The 17,918-nt window shown below is 40.5% G+C and overlaps 1 long non-coding RNA gene across 5 annotated transcripts in view; it reads left to right on the plus strand.

The window, feature by feature from the left end:
- The window catches only part of LOC126647424 (uncharacterized), a 42,591-nt gene that overhangs the window by 17,852 nt on the left and 6,821 nt on the right, over positions 1–17,918 (plus strand). The window contains exon 3 of one of the 5 annotated variants that reach the window (XR_007630592.1): positions 4,549–4,891. The exons of the other annotated variants lie outside the window; for them this stretch is intronic. This is a non-coding gene — a long non-coding RNA (uncharacterized LOC126647424). Of the gene's footprint in view, positions 1–4,548; positions 4,892–17,918 lie in introns of those variants that run through there. 5 annotated transcript variants of the gene reach the window in all.

The following is a 17,918-nucleotide window of genomic DNA, read 5'->3' on the forward strand; positions in this document are numbered from 1 at the left end:
AAACCAGTCCGTAAGTCCGAAAGTCACGGTGGGGAGGGAGGAGAGAAGTCTACAGACAGACAGACACATGACAGTCTGTAACACGGAAGGGAATTTGTAACATCCAGTGGCAATTTCATTTGCCTGACTAGTTGGCACACTAATTTAGGTGGCTGTCTAGCAATGGCTTGCTCTTGCTCATGCTGTGGTCGGGAGGATTACAGCAGAGGAACCACCTGGGGATAGAAGATGCCATTTGGATTCTCATCTGTGACCATATGGTCTGTCATAAAAAAACAAACGAACAAACAAAACCAAAAACAACAACAAAACAAAACCAAAACCAAAACAAAAACCAAACCAAAACAAAAAAAAACTCTAACCAAAGTCACACACACACACACAAAAATGGGCATGACTGATCAATATCTGGGCTGCAAGCATAGAGTTGTGAACCCATACACAGGTTGGGAATGTATGGTATTAATCTATCATTTAAATCAATCTTGTGAAAGAGAAAATTTTGGAAGAGGTTTGAGAAATCGAGAGTCTGAATAACTTCTGTGTAACAATTAATAAGTACTATGTTTGAACATATATTTACATGCCAAATAAGCCCTCCATCTTAGAGAAAACAAAAGTCTTTTGGCAAACTTCATTCATACAAGTTGATGACAGCAGTGAAAGGGTGAGTGGCACAGGGCATCCTGTCTATAGTAACACCATCACCAGAGGCTTATGAACTGTGTTTCCAGGAGCAGAGTTGTACAAGATAAGTGTAGCTATCATAGTTCTCCTTTCCCCAGCTTTAGTGCTGCCATGAATAGGTGCGCAGCTTCTGGCTTCCATGACAGCTTAAAACAAAAGCAGCCCATAACTATACTGCTGCCAACCCATTGTTATCAAAATGTTCCCCACAATGTGTAACTCTAGAAAGCACAGACAAACACAGCAAAAACCCTGCTGTAAATTTTAATTTGCTGTTGTAAGCCCAAGGAAAAATTCTATCCATGAAGTTTTCTATGAAACATAAATGGGGAATGAGGTGGAAAAAAAAAATGATGACAAGTGAAGATTTTTCCACTGTGCTCCTCTTCTTGGTCTTGTGATGAATTCAAAAGCTTGTTTTAAACCAGAGCTCTGCAGGTGGCTGCAGAAGACAAGCACAGTCTGTACCACTTGGCTTGGAAGAAATTCCCAGTTTGATTGCTTAGAAGCAAGTAGCCCTGAAAGGTGCTATACCATCAGCAACTGCTGCCAAATGTGCTCCTTCTCTGGAAGTTTCAGGCTTTTAGCTCTAGGACCTCATCCAACTGAAGGCCAACAGAGATGATAAAGCAAAGCTAAAAATCAGCTAAGCTAGATGGAGAGTAGACCCTTTGATGTAGTCAAGGAAGGTTTCTTGTCTCAAACAGCAGCATTTAAGGTTTCCTTTGCATTGTTTGCTTTTCTTGCATTTTATCTGGAGAAATAGGGAGCCTTGAGACTTCTGACATGTACCTTGTTATGAAAGTAGGTTAGTACTGCATTCCAACATCAGTCTTGTACAAATCAGGAGGCTATGTATAATAAAATTTCTCTCCCTCACCTTCTTAAAACATGTAAATATTTTCACCTTCTTCTGCTGTAGTGCTTTGAGTCCTTTGAGTCTTATGTCTTAGTCGAAGGCAGTGCAGAATTGCTGAACTCCCTTGCATAGCACAGGGAGTTGTGCCAGAACAGATTGCGAGGAGAGTGATGCAGCACAACTCAGCTTCCTCCTTCTCTCAACATAGAAACTGTGCTTTGAAATACATAAGCCTCTCCACTAGGCATGCTCAGAAGCTACCCACTGATTGCTGATTACTGTCAGCATCCACTTATGGCCTGGAAGCCTTTTTCTGAGATGCAATAGAGTGAATCACTGGTTTTGTAGTCTTGAAAAATATGAACAGTTGAACTACAGATTATCATTTTCTCCCAAGTCTTTTTCCTGCACTGTATTTATAACATAGGAAGCAACTTAAAATTCATCTCCATACAGAAATAACATATCCACCCCTGTTAAACTGATTGTTAAGGTAAATGCATTTAGGTATATCCAGAGGATAATTAAAGTCCCATTATCCTATATTTTGAATTTAAAAATACTTTGCAGATTACGTATTTTCTCCTACCAGAGCAAATTTCTTTAGCCCTTTCCCTTGGATTTTTCAAATGTCATAAATTTTCAGTGTTATTAGTTTAATTCAGCATCAGTAAAAAAACACTTAGAAGTGCTACAATAGCGGTACATTTTATTGTCTCCAACAGAGTATTGATCTGAGACTTGACAAGTAGCCCCCAGTTAGTTTTGAACATAACAGAGTGTCAAGCTGGAAAAATAGCAGAGTTACTTCTGAACATAGCAGAGTGTCAAGCTGGAAGTTAGGGTAACTTTAAGGGTAAGGTTATCAATAAGTGTGAGAACAGAAATACTACATTCAGAGCAACGCAGAAATAACAAAAGCCAAATAATTAGCATAAATTTTGAGGAAAGACTGAAGATTACCAAATTAAAATAAGTGGATATTTTTTTTTATTAAATTTTCTATGGCAGAACTTGGACAAAGGGGTTTTTGAGAAGCCTTACATAAGGAACTTATAGCTCCCTCATGGTCACTAGCAGAAAGAAATATTATCTTTTATTTCAACACATGAGAAAAATCAAAGCAATCCTGACATCAGGGTCACCATGAAAAGAGGCTTGTCTGGTTATTCAAACTATGTGGGCTTTGACAAAGAACATTCACAGGACCTGAGAGTAAAGTTTGTTCCTTGTTTGCTCTATAGTTAGAACCATTCTCGTGATTTATTACACTACTTCACTGAAAATAGTTTATTCTATAATTTTCAACAGTCCCTAGCTGTCTTGGAAATTCAGACCAACACTATTACATTATTCCCTGAAACCCAGTATTATGCATCTTCACAGCTCGTATACACTTTTAGTCTGAATGGTTTTATTTAGATTGTTGCAGCTAGAATAGAAAGAATCACTATAACATCTCCTTGATGAAGCACACAGCCCGTACAATGCTCACAACAATATCATTGCTCTTGGACTATCTCACATGGAACAGCACCACAACAGGATGTGACCCTTACTTTGTACCTAAGGAAGCACTGCATGATTTTCCCATTGCACAACACCATATGCTACTGAGCAGCAATAAAGAATATGTGCTCAAGGAATTGTTCAAGGCCAGACTGGACTGGACTTTGAGCAAACTGGTCTAGTGAAAGGTGTCCCTGCCCAGGGCAGAAGGGTTGGAACTAGACTTGATCTTTAAGGTCCTTTCCAAGCTCAACCATTCTATCGTGATAAAGCTGTGAATTACACGCAATCACCCAACATTCTAGAAAGTCTCAAATCTATGCACCCCCATCCAAAAAATAAGTGCATAAAGTCCCAGGTCCTTCGCTTGGGATTATTCTGTCTCTTTGGGTCAAAATATCTCTCTTTGGTAGTGCTTCTGTATCATCTTGAACTTAAAGGATAACTATCTGCCAAATTCCACCAAAATAAACAGGAAAATGAGAGTAAACATAAAAAAAGGAAAAACCATACTTTTTTTTTTTTTTTTTTTTAATATATTGTCATGGACTCTTCATCCCCAAAAGAGAAGGAATAATATTTTTAACTCTGATCTCTGGCCCTGGATTTTTTCAATTAGTAGGTATTATTTTTTCCTAATCAAAGTACAGCAATCTCTTATGAATTAACTTTCAGCTAAGAATAAGCTTTGGTGAAGTAAAAGATCTGTGTTTCTGAAACAGTTATTGCAGGCTTGGGTAAGTACAATTGTGGATGAAGACCAGAGCTATTTCCAGGTCCATTAGTGAGAATAAGAGTGATGCCATGGTGATCAATGCAATTATTTTGCTTCAGACGAAAATGGCTTGGCAGGCACATTGCAAAGGGACATTAAGTGAAATGTTTTGTTACTAGGTAAATTACCAAGATGGTTTCTGTATTATTTTAAATGCGGTGTTTGCTCACTTCTATTTTCCAGGGTGATACCCAGTGTATACCTTTATAATCACTTGCCCAAGCCCAGTATTTGGTAATCAGGACAAATGATATCCAGAATAGTGGTTCAGCAGTCTGCATCTAATTGCTGAAAAATACACCTGCAACTGGAAAATACATAGAATGATTGTAGAATCACGGAACTGGTTAGGTTTAAAAAGACCTTTAGGATGGTTAAGTCCGACTGTTAATTCAATACTGCAAAGTCCACAGGTAAACCATGTCCCTCCTTAAGTGCCACATCTACACATCTTAAGTACCTCCAGGGATGGTGACTCATCCACTACCCTGGGCAGCCTGTTCCAATGATTGACAACCCTTTCAGTGGAGTAATTTTTCCTATTATCCAACTTAATCCTCCCCTAGTGCAATTTGCGGCCATTTTCTCTTGTCCTATCACTTGTTACTTGGGAGAAGATACAGTTACCCACCTCACTACAACCTCCTTTCGGGTAGTTGTAGAGTGTGATAAGCCACTCTCCACTCCCACCTTAACCCTGAGCCTCCTTTTCTCCAAGCTAAACAACCCCAGCTCCCTCAGCTGCTCCTCAGAGGACTTGTGATCCAGACCCTTGACCAGCTTTGTTGCCCTTCTCTGGATATGCTGCAGCATCTCAATGTCTCTCTTTAGCGAGTTGCTCAAAACCGAACACAACATTACAGATGTGATTGTTTCCCCTGGATCCAATAAAGGATGGAGATTCTCCTTAGCCCTCCTTTTGTTGTTAATGTACTTAGAGAACATAGACTATAGAATTTATGTTACAGTAGCAATATAAAGATAGAAGAAATATTCTATTCCTTCTTTTGTTAAAACTGCATTTACCAAACAAGGGGCATATGCCGTGGGTATAATTTTGATTTCACTTAAATCCTTCATATTCATTATTCCTGCTCTTCCACTGAAACAAAAAGAATAGGATGTACTAGTGAGGGATGAACTAAAATATGGTTTAAGGTTGTCTGCGTGCTTGATATATGTGTACAACAACATTCATCATTTGAACAAAGTAAAGTGACATACAGTTTACTATGTATAATTATAGACTTTTAACACAAAACAATGGTCCAAGATTCCATAAGATGTTTTTTGACATCTCCGCTTTAATTTGCAACCTGGGTGACACTGGAGCTGTTGAATAGATGTCATAGCTGAATACAGCTCTGAAAAAGACTATCCAGACCATTTTTGATCTTGTCCACTATCAGTGTAATAATATCCCTGGAGGCTAATGCTGGAATTTCTTGTGTTTGTGGTGCTGCCTAAGGATCAAGAGAAAAAGACTCACCAGGCAATTATTAGTATATGTAAGATATAGAGCAGGGCTTTAATGAAGGCATTCTACAGCAAGAAGTACAAAGATGCACACACCTATTATGTGTTCCACAATTTATGGTCCAATCCAAGAACTCTCCACCCCAGATCCTCCCCAAATCTGCCGCCTTGGCATGCCTCCCCAGAAATTGAGTCAGAGGTCCCAAGACCCCTTTCTTCCTCATCTTCCCCTCCTTCATGGCACGTGCTGTCTCTGGAGCTTCCCAAGTTTCTGGACTTGAAGGTTGCTTTGACTGTGATGGTATCTTGTTGTTCAGGCCTGGGGTATATATGTTCTTAAACAGAATGTGTTCACTATAGTCTTGCCTTGAAAGGAGCTTAAACAAGCCTTAATTTAGAAAATTCAATATGAAGTGGGGAATAGGGTTTGATAAGTGTTAAATGCTATTCTAAAGTGTGAGACAATATGCAACTGCATAAAAATCTACAAAAAGCTAAAAATCCTAAAAATTCAAGGGCATAAGTGGCATGTGACTCCCTGCAATTTTGATTTTTGTACCCTGCAGTCACAAGCTTATGATCTAAGTTCCTGAAAAGGAACACTTGCATACTCCTGCCTTTATTGGTACCTTTGTTTCTTCCCTTTTAAGAAAGAAGACAGATTATTTGTTCATTTTGCATGACAAATTTGAACCCTGATGAGACCATGGTATTTGTCCTTTTTCCTTATTTCTTTTATTTTACAGGCTTTGTTTTCCTTCAGTGAAAAGGAGCCTATTAACTCTTCAATGGCATGATGCCTGTCTTGGTACCAATGTAGTAAAGTCTTTTGTGTGGTTTGCCAAAACCCAGTCATCTTCATTTCCCTAGGGTTCACATTCCTGCCTCAGCTGGCAGTGCTGGGAATGCAATAATAAAAGACATTGGATGCATACAGAGACCTTCCTATAACTAAGATACATCATTTGGCTGTCAAAATGGATGATCATATTGTGTTTTATTGATAAATAGTGTTTATATTTCATATTTAAATGCATTAAAAATATTTTTAATATTTTAACTCACAAAAGAAAAACGTTACAAAGAAGTGGTACTTTCTTTCAAAGCACAGACATATAGGGTGCATATCTCAGTAGTAATACACTGATGCACAGTAGGTACAGCTTCTGCACCATGCTTCTGGATAAAAGTAATAAAAAATATATCAAATGTTTGAGTTCCAAAATGCTGGCCAGATCTTTTATTTATTGAGTTATGTAAAAAACCTTTGTATTCAGTGAATGCAGGAGGAGTCAGGAAACATTTGGATGCGCTGGTATGAAACTCCAGGAGTAAAATTGCAGAGCAGTATCTCTTCCAGAGGTGTTTAACACTTTCTTTGCCTTTGTCTTCAACATGGATGATGGACCAGGGGGGTCTCAGCACAGCTTCATGAGAGGAAAGTCCTGCTTACCAAACCTAATTTCATTTTATGACAAGGTAACCTATCTAGTTCATAAAGGGAAGCCAGTTGATGTAATCTTTCTGGATTTCAGTAAAGCTTTCAATACTGTCTGTCACAGGTTTCTTCTGGACAAAATATCCAGGACACAGCTGGATAAACACATCATGTGGTGGGTGAGCAGTTGGCTCATGGGTGGAGCACAGAGGGTAATAGTAAATGGGGTAAAATCAGACTGGTAACCTGTCACTAGTGGGGTTCCACAGGGCTCCATCTTGGCCCTGTGCTCTTCAACACCTTCATAAATGACCTGGGCAGAGGACTGGAAGTGATACTGAGTAAGTTTTCAGGTGACACAAAACTTGGAGGAGCTGTTGACTCCCTTGAAGGCAGGGAGGCCCTGCCGAGAGACCTTGACAAGTTAGAGGACTGGGCAATGACCAACCATATGAAGTTCAAAAAAGGAAAGTGCTGAATTCTGCACCTGGAATGGAACAACCCTGGATGTATGTACAGACTGGGGAATGAGATGCTGGAAAGCAGTGCCAGGGAAAGAGACCTTGGAGTCCTGGTCGATGGCAGGTTGAATCTGAGTCAGCAGTGCCCTGGCAGCCAGGAGGGCCAACCACATCCTGGGGACATCAGGCAAAACATCGCCAGCCAGTTGAAGGAGGGCATCGTCCCACTCTGCTCTGCACTGTGGTGGCCTCACCTTGAACATTGTGTGCAGTTTTGGGCACTGCAATGTATGATACTCTTAGGCACATGGTGTGACTCGGGAATGGTCCTGTGTAGGGCTGAGGGTTGGTTTCAATGATCCCTTAGGTCCCTTCGAATTCTGCATACTCAGACAAAGTTTACTAGCAGTAAGGTCAGAAAATTCATGAAAAAATCATGATGAGACTGGATTTGATCCTAATTTCTACATTGCTTGTCAAATCCATATTCACGAAATAAGAAACAGTGCTGAATTTCCACTTTGTAATGCTATTCTGAGACTACACTGAGTTGCCAGAAGTGGTTCAGAAAAGTTCAGGATAGAAGGGCAGAGAAAATCTGTCTGCCAGGATCTTTTAAAAGGGATCTTAAGGGCTCTGAACTGACTTCGAGATTTCTGAAGAGCTGACTGATCCCTGCTCTTCAAAACTTAAGGGCTTCAGACAAGAATGGCCTTTTGAACCGAGATAATATGCATTTAGCTGTCTGCTCTGTTAAAATCTCTTCTTTGCTAAGGAGCCTTTTCTACTCCATGCCATCTTGTCTCTGTGCACAGCCCCCTCCAAAAAGAAAACCCCACCCAACAGTCTGAGGGTCGGACTGCAGCAAGATTTTGCCCTGAGGATGGTTCCACCTCCCACAGCAGACAGGGCCCAACGAGATGGGTATGGGTAGAATAGCTCAGCTTGATGTGCTACCCAGAACCAGCTGTCACAGGGAAGCTGATAGAGCAGCTCCGTAGACACAGAGGTCCCATCAGAGGTACTGCTGCATGTATAAGACATTAGAATGTGCAAAACCTGGGCCCAAGGACATAGAATTGACTAGGATGCTTGTTGCTCTTAAGTCTAAGCAGTATATTAGGAAGTATGTGAACAACAAATAATAGGTGATGACTGGGAAATAAATGAGCACACTGCACTGTCAGATTTTCAGTGCCATGTGTTAACATCAAAGCTGGTAGACTTATTTGTACTGGTAGAAGTAAGATCAGCATCCTGTCTTCTGTATGTGAAGTGCTGTAAATATAGAATAGCATAATATATTAAAATGAAATGTGCCAGCCTTTTATATATACAGTGTAATTGCCTTCAAAGTTGCTTCTATAGCACAGAAACCATCTTATTTACAAAAAAGGAAAAACCAACTAAAAAAAACACAACAAAAACCCCAAACCAAAAAAGCTTCAGAAGCAAGTATATGCAGTATACTAATTTGTAATAGTTTCAGTGTGCTTCTAAAGATAAGAAAACAGTCCTATATGAACTTTTTTCCACTGCACATTGATCTTCTGTACTAGACATGTTTTATTCCACATCCTTTCAAGAATATCCCTTTTTTCCCCCCCTCTGACTTACTATGCGTCTTAGTCAGGTGTGTCCTTTATTGTACAGCTTAGGAGGGGGAGATATGGAAACATACTTCGAGTTACCGCAGATGCATGCAATCCATGCACACTAGCCCTACACATCTTGCGGCACATGGGAGACCCCAGTGACTGTGCAGGCTCCTGTCCATTCCCCTTGCATTCATCCTGCAGCGGCAGCAAAACTGGACAATAGCTCTTCTTCCCCCACATGATCCCTGCTGAAGCTCCAGCAGTGGTAACAATAGAATATCAAGCATGAGGATGATGAGGATATTGTATATTGTGTACTCCATGGACTGTGCACCCAGGGCATCAGTGGGAGTTTGGAAGCCTGAGTAACACCTCCACACAGTGTTTTCCTGGAGTTTATTTGGGACATGAGGCCTATGTGTATGTATGTGTGCGTGCTGCCCATCCGATGTCCTGGGAAAGCTCAGAGAATCCATCTCTTCAAAATACTGCAAGGAGACTGGGAATAAAAATTCCCAGTGAAGTTCAATCTCCTTTCATAGCCACACCAAGGTCACAAACCTCTAAATTTCCCAGTCTTCAAGAAAGTCTGCCATGACAAAGAAGATACGGTTTACTAATGTAAAAACCAGCTCACTGTGCTATATAGAGCTGAGACACATTCATGCAGAAGTCATAAACCCTTACTTACTCTCCATCTGGCTTGAAGCATGTAGTTTCTTTGGGAAAAAAGTATTTTCTTGTTGAATGATTCACTTTTGCTTCATCTGCACCCAGATATACTGTATCATTAGTATCATTATTCATTTGTCATTACCCATTACCTCAGTTCCATGGTGAACAGTTTTGTGGTGAATATTGCAGAAATCTGAAAGAAAACAAAAGTGACTTCTTCAGACAGACAAAAGTGTCCTTCTCTGGCCCAATCCTGGCTCTTCCTACAAAAGGATGAAATGTGATTTACTCAAGGGCAACATTTTCCCACCAATAATAGAATTAAACAATTGCTCCAAACAAGTAGATGCGTGAGGAGGAGAATACAGCAAGGGTAACCTGAGAGAATGTAGATTAGCTGTGCACGATTTAGCTCACCACCTGTCTCCTCCTAACCTGCATGTTTGTTGTAGTTCTAGTTAAAGGGGAAAACTTCTGTCTTCTTCAAGCTGAAAGAAGACGAAAGTTTTCTATCAACCTGCACCTCAGGAGGTTTTCCATCATCCCATATCACTACTGGCGAATCAGAGCTCAGATTAGTCCAGCAATTTAATTACCTGGCAAGCATCATCTCTTCGGTGAATAAGATTGATGCAGAAATAGACAACTGGCTAGCAAAGGTGTACAGAGCCTTTGGTAAACTCCATAAAAGAGTGTGGCAAAATGAACACCTGAAGAAAAGTACTAAGATCAGCGTTTACAAAGCTGTTGTACTGTCTACTCTTTTATATGGATCTGAATCATGGGTCATTTACCGGCACCACTTGAGTCTCTTAGAACGCTTCCATCAGCGCTGCCTCCGTACAATCCTAAACATCCACTGGACTGACTATGTGACCAACACGTCTGTCCTTGAACAGGCAGCAGTCACGAGCATTGAGGCCATGCTGCTGAGAACACAGCTGCGCTGGGCAGGGCACGTCTCCAGGATGCAGGACTGCCGCCTCCCTAAGATCGTGCTCTATGGGGAACTTGCCACTGGCTGCTGCAAGAGAGGAGCCCCAAAGAGGAGATACAAGGACTGCCTGAAACAATCCCTCAGCCTTGGCCATATTGATCACCACCATTGGTCTACTCTGGCCTCCAATCGGGAGGCCTGGAGACACACCATCTATAACGCTGCTGCTGCTTTTGAGAACACAACCAGAATCGTTCTTGAGGAGAAAAGACAATGTGAAGAATAATATCTTGTCAATATTCCCTGGGGAGTCTTTCTGCTGTGCCATTTGCAACCGGACTTGTCTATCTCACATCGGCCTTTTTAGCCATCAGCGCACTTGTAGCAAGCGTGGGTAGAACCCTTCTCAAATCTTTGTTCGTGAAGTCTAGCCATGATGATGATTGAGTTAAAGGGGAAGGACTTTTAGTGATGAATATTTCAAACCACCATGTAATTTTGGAGGATGGGGACTGCCCCAATCCAAACAGTCCCCAGTGGTCTTCAAACTCACTGGAAAGGTAGGTCCCTGGAGTGATGCATCCTGAGAACTCAGGAGATAGGACATAAAAGGCAGGTGCAGAACAGAACTGCTCTTTTCCTACCCTGAAGAGCCATTTCTTGCTCTTACACCCACGTGTCTCTGTTACACCACCAAGCTTTCATAAAAACTCTTCTTTCCCAAGCACAAGAAAGCATCCTCTAAGCTCTAAAGCATGAAATATATTCGGGTCTCCCAGTCCTGCATATACCAACCTTGGTAGCCCAGGTTTTCTTCCAATTGTGTGGGCTGATCAGCAGTGAAAATGAATTGCCTTAAAGAGCGAATGATATCCCAGTTCCCCATTTGCACTCTCATAGCTTAAGGGGTTTTGTAAGCAAACATGACGCTTTGCTATGAATTTTGAAGGCAAAACACACAGCTGAATAATTCAGGTCCCATATGTTTATTATTACATTTCAGAGATGGCCCAATCTATATTTTTGACTGTTCATTTACACTCCACAGAACCCTTTTGGTTTTACAAATGCCCCACAAAATGTAAGGTCAAAAAGATGCTGCTTCCTGTTTTTCTGTTATAAGCAACTGAGCATGTCTTGCCCTTATTTTCTTCTGAAGGTAGTCTTCCATGTCCGTAAAAATCTCATTTAAAAGCCAGGGTGGGAAAAAATATCAAGATATGAAAGACTATAGGGAACATAATACCTGCACAGGTCTGCATGGATTTCAGATGAGAGTTAGGAGCTGTTCCCATTGTTCATCACTTAACAACAGGAGAGGAGCAGAATTAATCGCTTGCATATAAATAAGTAGATGAGCTCTGTGATAGATTGCAGGGATGATCTCCTCTACTTCAGCAACCTACTAGATGGCCTCTTTCCTACCTAGAGGAAAGCCTCAAGTGCTACCTTTCTCATCTCTGATGTTTTCTTCTGGCTGTCTGTGTTGGATTTTGTAATTTTGTTCAATCCATCTTTCATATTCTCAAAGTACCGCTTTCCTCTCTACTCCCTTTTCTCTTTCCTAACTACATACTTCCAAGTGTCTTTGGTGTAGTTTCCAATCACTATTTATTTCTTTGCATGTTTACTGTAGGAAGAATGTGAGCACAAAAACATTTGTTTTCAATCAATCAGGGACTTTCAAAACTGATCAAACCTCTTCTCATATTGTAATGACTGTTATAGTATTCCCATTTTGCTAAATGAGCTTTTTAACTCACTTTTAGCTGCCTATACTTTCAAATGGCTAATTACCAAAATATAGAGAGAATTTATGTTTAGTAAAGCTTATGTGTGTTTGCTCAACAGAAGAGAATGTTTGCTAATAAGAGGGCATTTAAATAATCAGCTACACAGCCCTCAGGAGCAATGGAAGAAAACAGGAAACTGCAAGTCACGGTGGATCTGTAATGAAATGCTGTGTGAGGAGCACCTGAGCTCTACTAAATCAGCTAATCAAGGCAACAAAGGCCCTACTTGCATGAAAAAAAATCAATAGATAAATAGCGTCTCAGGACAAACTTTGAAAACAAAGTAATAAAAAGGGGGGATCTTTAGCATGTTGCAGCAGCAAGGTAAGGGCTTTCCTACTGTAGGGCTTCAGAGGAGACACTGCCCAGGCAACTCTGATAGAGTGCCTCAATGCAGCAACAGGAGAATGATTCCTGTTGCCTGCCCTGCACTCTAAAATTTTCTTAGATGCCACTCCCTCTCATTTCAGAAGTATTGTACTTAACATTTGATGTCTTGGTCTCTTTTTCCATCAAATTATTTAGCGTCATCTCCCAGAATGGTTTTCTCACTTTCCATTGCTGGGAAATCTTAAAACTGAAGTACTTCCTAGAGTATTCCTCACAAAGACCCATTAAAAACTAGCAGCACAATTTGAATCCCAACATACCTAAAGTTACATGATAAAAAAATTTTCTTATTTTTCCATTTCTAGTATTTTTGGGATACTGCCACCTGCCTCAGAGCTCTTGGCCATTTGCCATCACTTTGAAAAGGGAACTGCCACAAAAGTCAATGGAAATTAGCATAACACTCAGTGACAGATTTGGCACATTGCAATTCTAATATTGAATTTGCTTGAAGGGTCATAAGACTTAATCACTGTTCATATCCCCCTTTGGCCATGTAATAGTATATTCCATCACTGACACAGCATTAAAAACTTGAAATTCGTTATACACTGAACCACCCATAGTAATTTTGCTATCACTCACCCTGATGCAAGTCAACTTTAGTACTGTAGATGTTGTTTCATGACAGCTCTGCAGTTCTTTATAGTCATCACATTAAGTTGTTTTTATCCTCTTGCCACTTCTACCTACCCTAGGGTTCTATTTTCAGGACTAGTTTTTAAACTCCTGCCTCTAAAACTGTATGTGAAACATACAAACATAAAGTGGGTATTCATTCATTCATTCAAATTCATACATTCATTGTTAGATACTTCCTAGTCGGCCTTTGCATACATACAGAAATGCTAATTCTGAAAGCAGATATAAAGGAAGATTCAGCATATGTACATGTGACCTCAAATATCAGTTTGAATCTTGCTGGCATTCTGACCTTTTCCACTCACCAGCTCAAACTCAGAAATGTGGAAAAAAAAGAAGAAGGGGGAGGTTTTGTTTTCATCCAATATATGAGCAATAAGTGACACTTCTGAAATTGGGCAATCATTTAATTATCAAGAGAATGAAGCTTATTTGGTTGATTTTGGATGAAAGCACAAAGTGTTACTTATCCCAACTGAAACACAGCAAACAACAATTAACATTCATTTGGAGAAGTAAAATTGAAGATTTGCCAACATTCTTTTAGAAACTAAGGGAAATTAATAATTCTACACTAAACTTTTACAGCTGAGTCCAAATGCTCACTTCATAATGTTTAACCTTTAATAACCAGAAAATATCATCTGGATCAAATTTTAAATAAACTCTAAACTTGGCAAGTGAGCATCCCCAATTAAAATTGGGATTGCCAATCAGGATCTTCACCAGGGGTTTTCAGCTGTCATCTATTGGCCACTCCTGAGAAAGCTGAATAAGAAAAGCAAGAACACACACACACACATACATGTGACATTTCCCTGGGGAATTGCCGCTCCAGCACAAAGCAGCAACAAATGCAGCAGGTCTGGCTCTGTAGAGAGTGGCCTGCAAGCCCATTTTCAGCTCACTACCTATTATCCCTAATCATTTCACCCTTATTTTCACAAAGGCTCTTGCTACACCTTCCCTTCTGATTTGCTTCACTGTTCAAAGTGACCATGGAAAAAAATGAGTGTGTGGTGCCTTTCACAGTCTCTGGCAGCATGGAGATGAAAGATGTCTTTTGTAAACAAGACCCCCTGCTGCTGCAGTTTCAAACCATTGGGGCAAAACAGAGGCTGACAAGCTTAAAGCCCTTTTTCATAGTTCCAGTTCTTCTTTTTTGCTTGCTGAAATGCTGTTTTTCTAGATTTGTTACTGGGCTTGCATCCAATGTTTACATTGCACTACCAATACCTGCTCTATATTGTTTCTGTCAGAGTGTTTCAGCTAGCATACATTTTCATTTTATAGCTCTCCTGCTTGCCTTTAACTTATGACCTTTATTGAAAATAAATGCATTTGTTTGCAGACTGACAGGCGAAAGGGTTGAATCACAGGGTCTTGGCATCTGTGAAATCTTTGCAGTCCAGTGCAGCTGTATCAGGGAAGAAGTGATGTAGAACTATGAACTGCCTGAGATTAGCTTATTCTGGAAGACCCTAACTTTCCTTTGGATTGCCAAGCACATTTCACTTAATAAAATAAAACCAAAAACCTCTTGGGAATGACCCTATTGCTGCTTCCCTAACACATTTTTTGTGGACTCTTTTAAAAGCATATCTGTCCTTTTCTTTATATATGTACTGCTCACATATCTCACAGGCCTCCTCAGTGGATCCCAGGTGCTTGCACAAAGTTCTTCAGAAGCCAAATGGGGATTGGGTGAGTTCCAGAACTCAGCAGTGTTTGGCAGCAAGGTCCAAATCCCAGTGCTGAGACATAGCAAGTTACAAAACAGAGGCGAAAAGCCTTTTTTCTTTTATTTCAACAATTCATTAAACACCAGCCACTCAGGATCTTATATCTGCATTGTTTCCCAGAAGCCTGAAGGATGCTCTCAGTTTAAGAAATGTGTGCCTCTTGTGTTCAGAGAGGAGCAAGTTGAGCTTTGCGCCAGTGCCCCTGACAAGGGGAAGGATTTAGTAGGAAGAAGATGGTATGGACATGAGACTATTTGTGTACCTATGTGCTGTTACTGCAGATCTTTCCCTAGGAAAAGCCTCTTCACATGCAGACTTGGAGCTAAGGAATTTCTACCTGGGAGCACCATTAAAGAGACTGCACAATTTTTCCTGAGTTTTAGGTGGAAGCTGACACTGGATAAAGTAATCTGTAGAAGGCAACCACAGGTTAAGTGAGTCTTCTGCCTTCTGTCCACCATCCCACTGGTAATACCCTGAAAATGTGTAGTGGTAAGGCCGTGTGCAGTTGCCTCCATCACCAGCCAGAGCTGGATATCTTCATTCCTCTGGATGCAGCAAAATGAAACCTTGTGGTGGCTTCCCCTAAATGGGCACAGCCTTCAAGAGTGGTGAAGGGCATGAAAAATGGACCAGAGGTCAGTGGCACAAGCTTTCTTTTATTTATGTGACTACCAAACTGTTGCTTAAGCTGTCCTGCTAGCTACATTACAAGTATTGAAAACTCATGGAAGTTCTAATGACCTTTGTACTGGTCAGAACAACAACAGCACCTTTATTGAAATCTAAAGGTCTGAAGTCAGAGGGCTTTGAGATTCTGTGATAGTAAGTTTGGAACACCTTTCTGGGGGGGGAGAAAAAACCAACCAACCAAAAAAAAAAAAAAAAAACAAAACCAAGAACCACAATTCTTGTCAAGTTGAGAGTGGCATTTATTTGTGGTCCATACAACTTTGAGTTAAGTTGGTCTCCTGGTAAAACGTACAATACATGCTTATCAGAGTATATTGGAGGTTCTGACAAACCCAGGTGATCAAGGTTGAGCTGGGGTGTAGAGACAGAGAAAACCCTGTTGAAACAGGGGAATTGAACAAAAAAAGATGTATTCAGCACTAGGAACTCTTAGAATGGCTTGGGTTGGAAGGGACCTTAAAGATCATCTAGTTCTAACATCCCTGCCATAAGCAAGGACACCTTCCACTGGACCAGGTTGCTCAGACTCCTCCCAGCCTGATTTGAACACTTCCAGGGATGGAACATTCATGACTTCTCTGGCCAACCTATTGCCATGCTTCACCACGCTCATACTAAAGAATTTTCTCCTAACATCTAATGTAAATCTCCTTTTTTTAGTTTAAAACCATTCTTCCTTGTCCTACCACTATCTGCCCATGTAAAAAAAATGCTCACCATCTTTTTTATAAGACCCTTTTAAGTACTGAAAGGCAACATCTACAACAACTCTTCTAGCTGTTCATATGAATTCTCATTTTCCTCAGTAGGATATCTCAGGCAATGCTCTAAAGTAAACCCCATCCCCTAAAAAAGAAAACACCACAAAAAATAATAGATAATTATGATGCAACGTGCCTTAAAGGGACATGTATCATTACCTCTCAGATTCTGAGCTACAGCCTTGAAGATGAAGGGAGGTCTGGTAGAGACCTAGGCAAGTCACCTAGACCGGCCCATTGGCAAAGAAAGATTGAGGTGCAAGTAGCAGACAGGGTTTCTAAGTGTAAACTGCATGTTTGCATGGAAAATGCATTCTCAGAACCCAGCTGTGCTGTAAGAGCCAGTATTTGTCTTCCTTTAGAAAGCCATGCAGATTGTTTCTGGACCTGCATGAAAGAGATGAGATACTCTTTTTTTTTTTTTTTTAAAGGGTGTTGTGTCAATGTTGTCTTCACTCAAACATTTTTACTGTAGTTAAACAAGATTACTTATAGGCTATGGGGTATTTCGTGATCTCTTCTTGATGTCTCAAACAGCTAGATCACTTCATAGCAAATTTAGGCTTCATCTCCAAAGCGTATTTATTATTTCTTGCTGTGAAGCTGAAACACCTAATCTTGTCTTTTCTCCTATTTTCCATCACTGCATAAATAATATGCTTCTGGGCAGCCTTGTATTGATCTATAAAGCCATCATAAATTTTCCAGGTTCAGATTCAAGTTGCATTAACTGGAAAAGCAGATCACTGCAAAATGCAGTATTCTCAAGGATCAATAAATCTTGCTATCAGAACAGATGACGGTTTTCACTACCTCCCCTCCAATTCCAACCCACCTTTTCAGAGGGAAGCAGGACATCTGGCTGTACAGGAGGAGTGGTCACAACCAAGTTCCCACAGTACCCACTAGTGTTGTTCTTCCCATGGCAGCAGCATCGCCACTCTGGCTACTGGACTAGGCACAGGTGCCAGAGCAAAAGAAGGGCTTGAGTTGGCAAGTTAGTTGAAGTAGTGTTGAAAGAGCATTTCAGGCTTACCAGTCATCTTTCTCTCTTAATAGAATTGGGGTGTGCCAGGTCTGCGTCAATCACTCATGTAATCCCTTTTAGTATTCTGCTTTTTATTAGGCTTGATTGTTAAAATTTAATGATGCATGTCAGTGTTTCCTATTTTAATTCCCACAAAGGATGTTTTTTCTTGTAAATATCCCTTAAATATCAAGAACAACAGTGCGCCATTTAGATTTTTTTCCTCTTCCTTGCATATTTTTAATTGTAAAATCACTAGCATGGACAGCTGGTCACAGTGAAATCTCATTGCAAGACACATTGCTGCATTAGACTTGTTGCTGGCTGTTTTACCAGGAACAGCTGGTCACAGAAATTTTATCTGGTGAAGCATTTATTCCAGGTCATAGATCCATTTCCAACAGTTGGAGATGAAGTTTCACTACAGTTACTACAGCGACTTCACTTCTGCATCT

The sequence above is a fragment of the Myiozetetes cayanensis genome, unplaced genomic scaffold (genome assembly GCF_022539395.1).
Source record: "Myiozetetes cayanensis isolate MyiCay16 unplaced genomic scaffold, myiCay2020 scf4, whole genome shotgun sequence".
Lineage (NCBI taxonomy): Eukaryota > Metazoa > Chordata > Aves > Passeriformes > Tyrannidae > Myiozetetes > Myiozetetes cayanensis.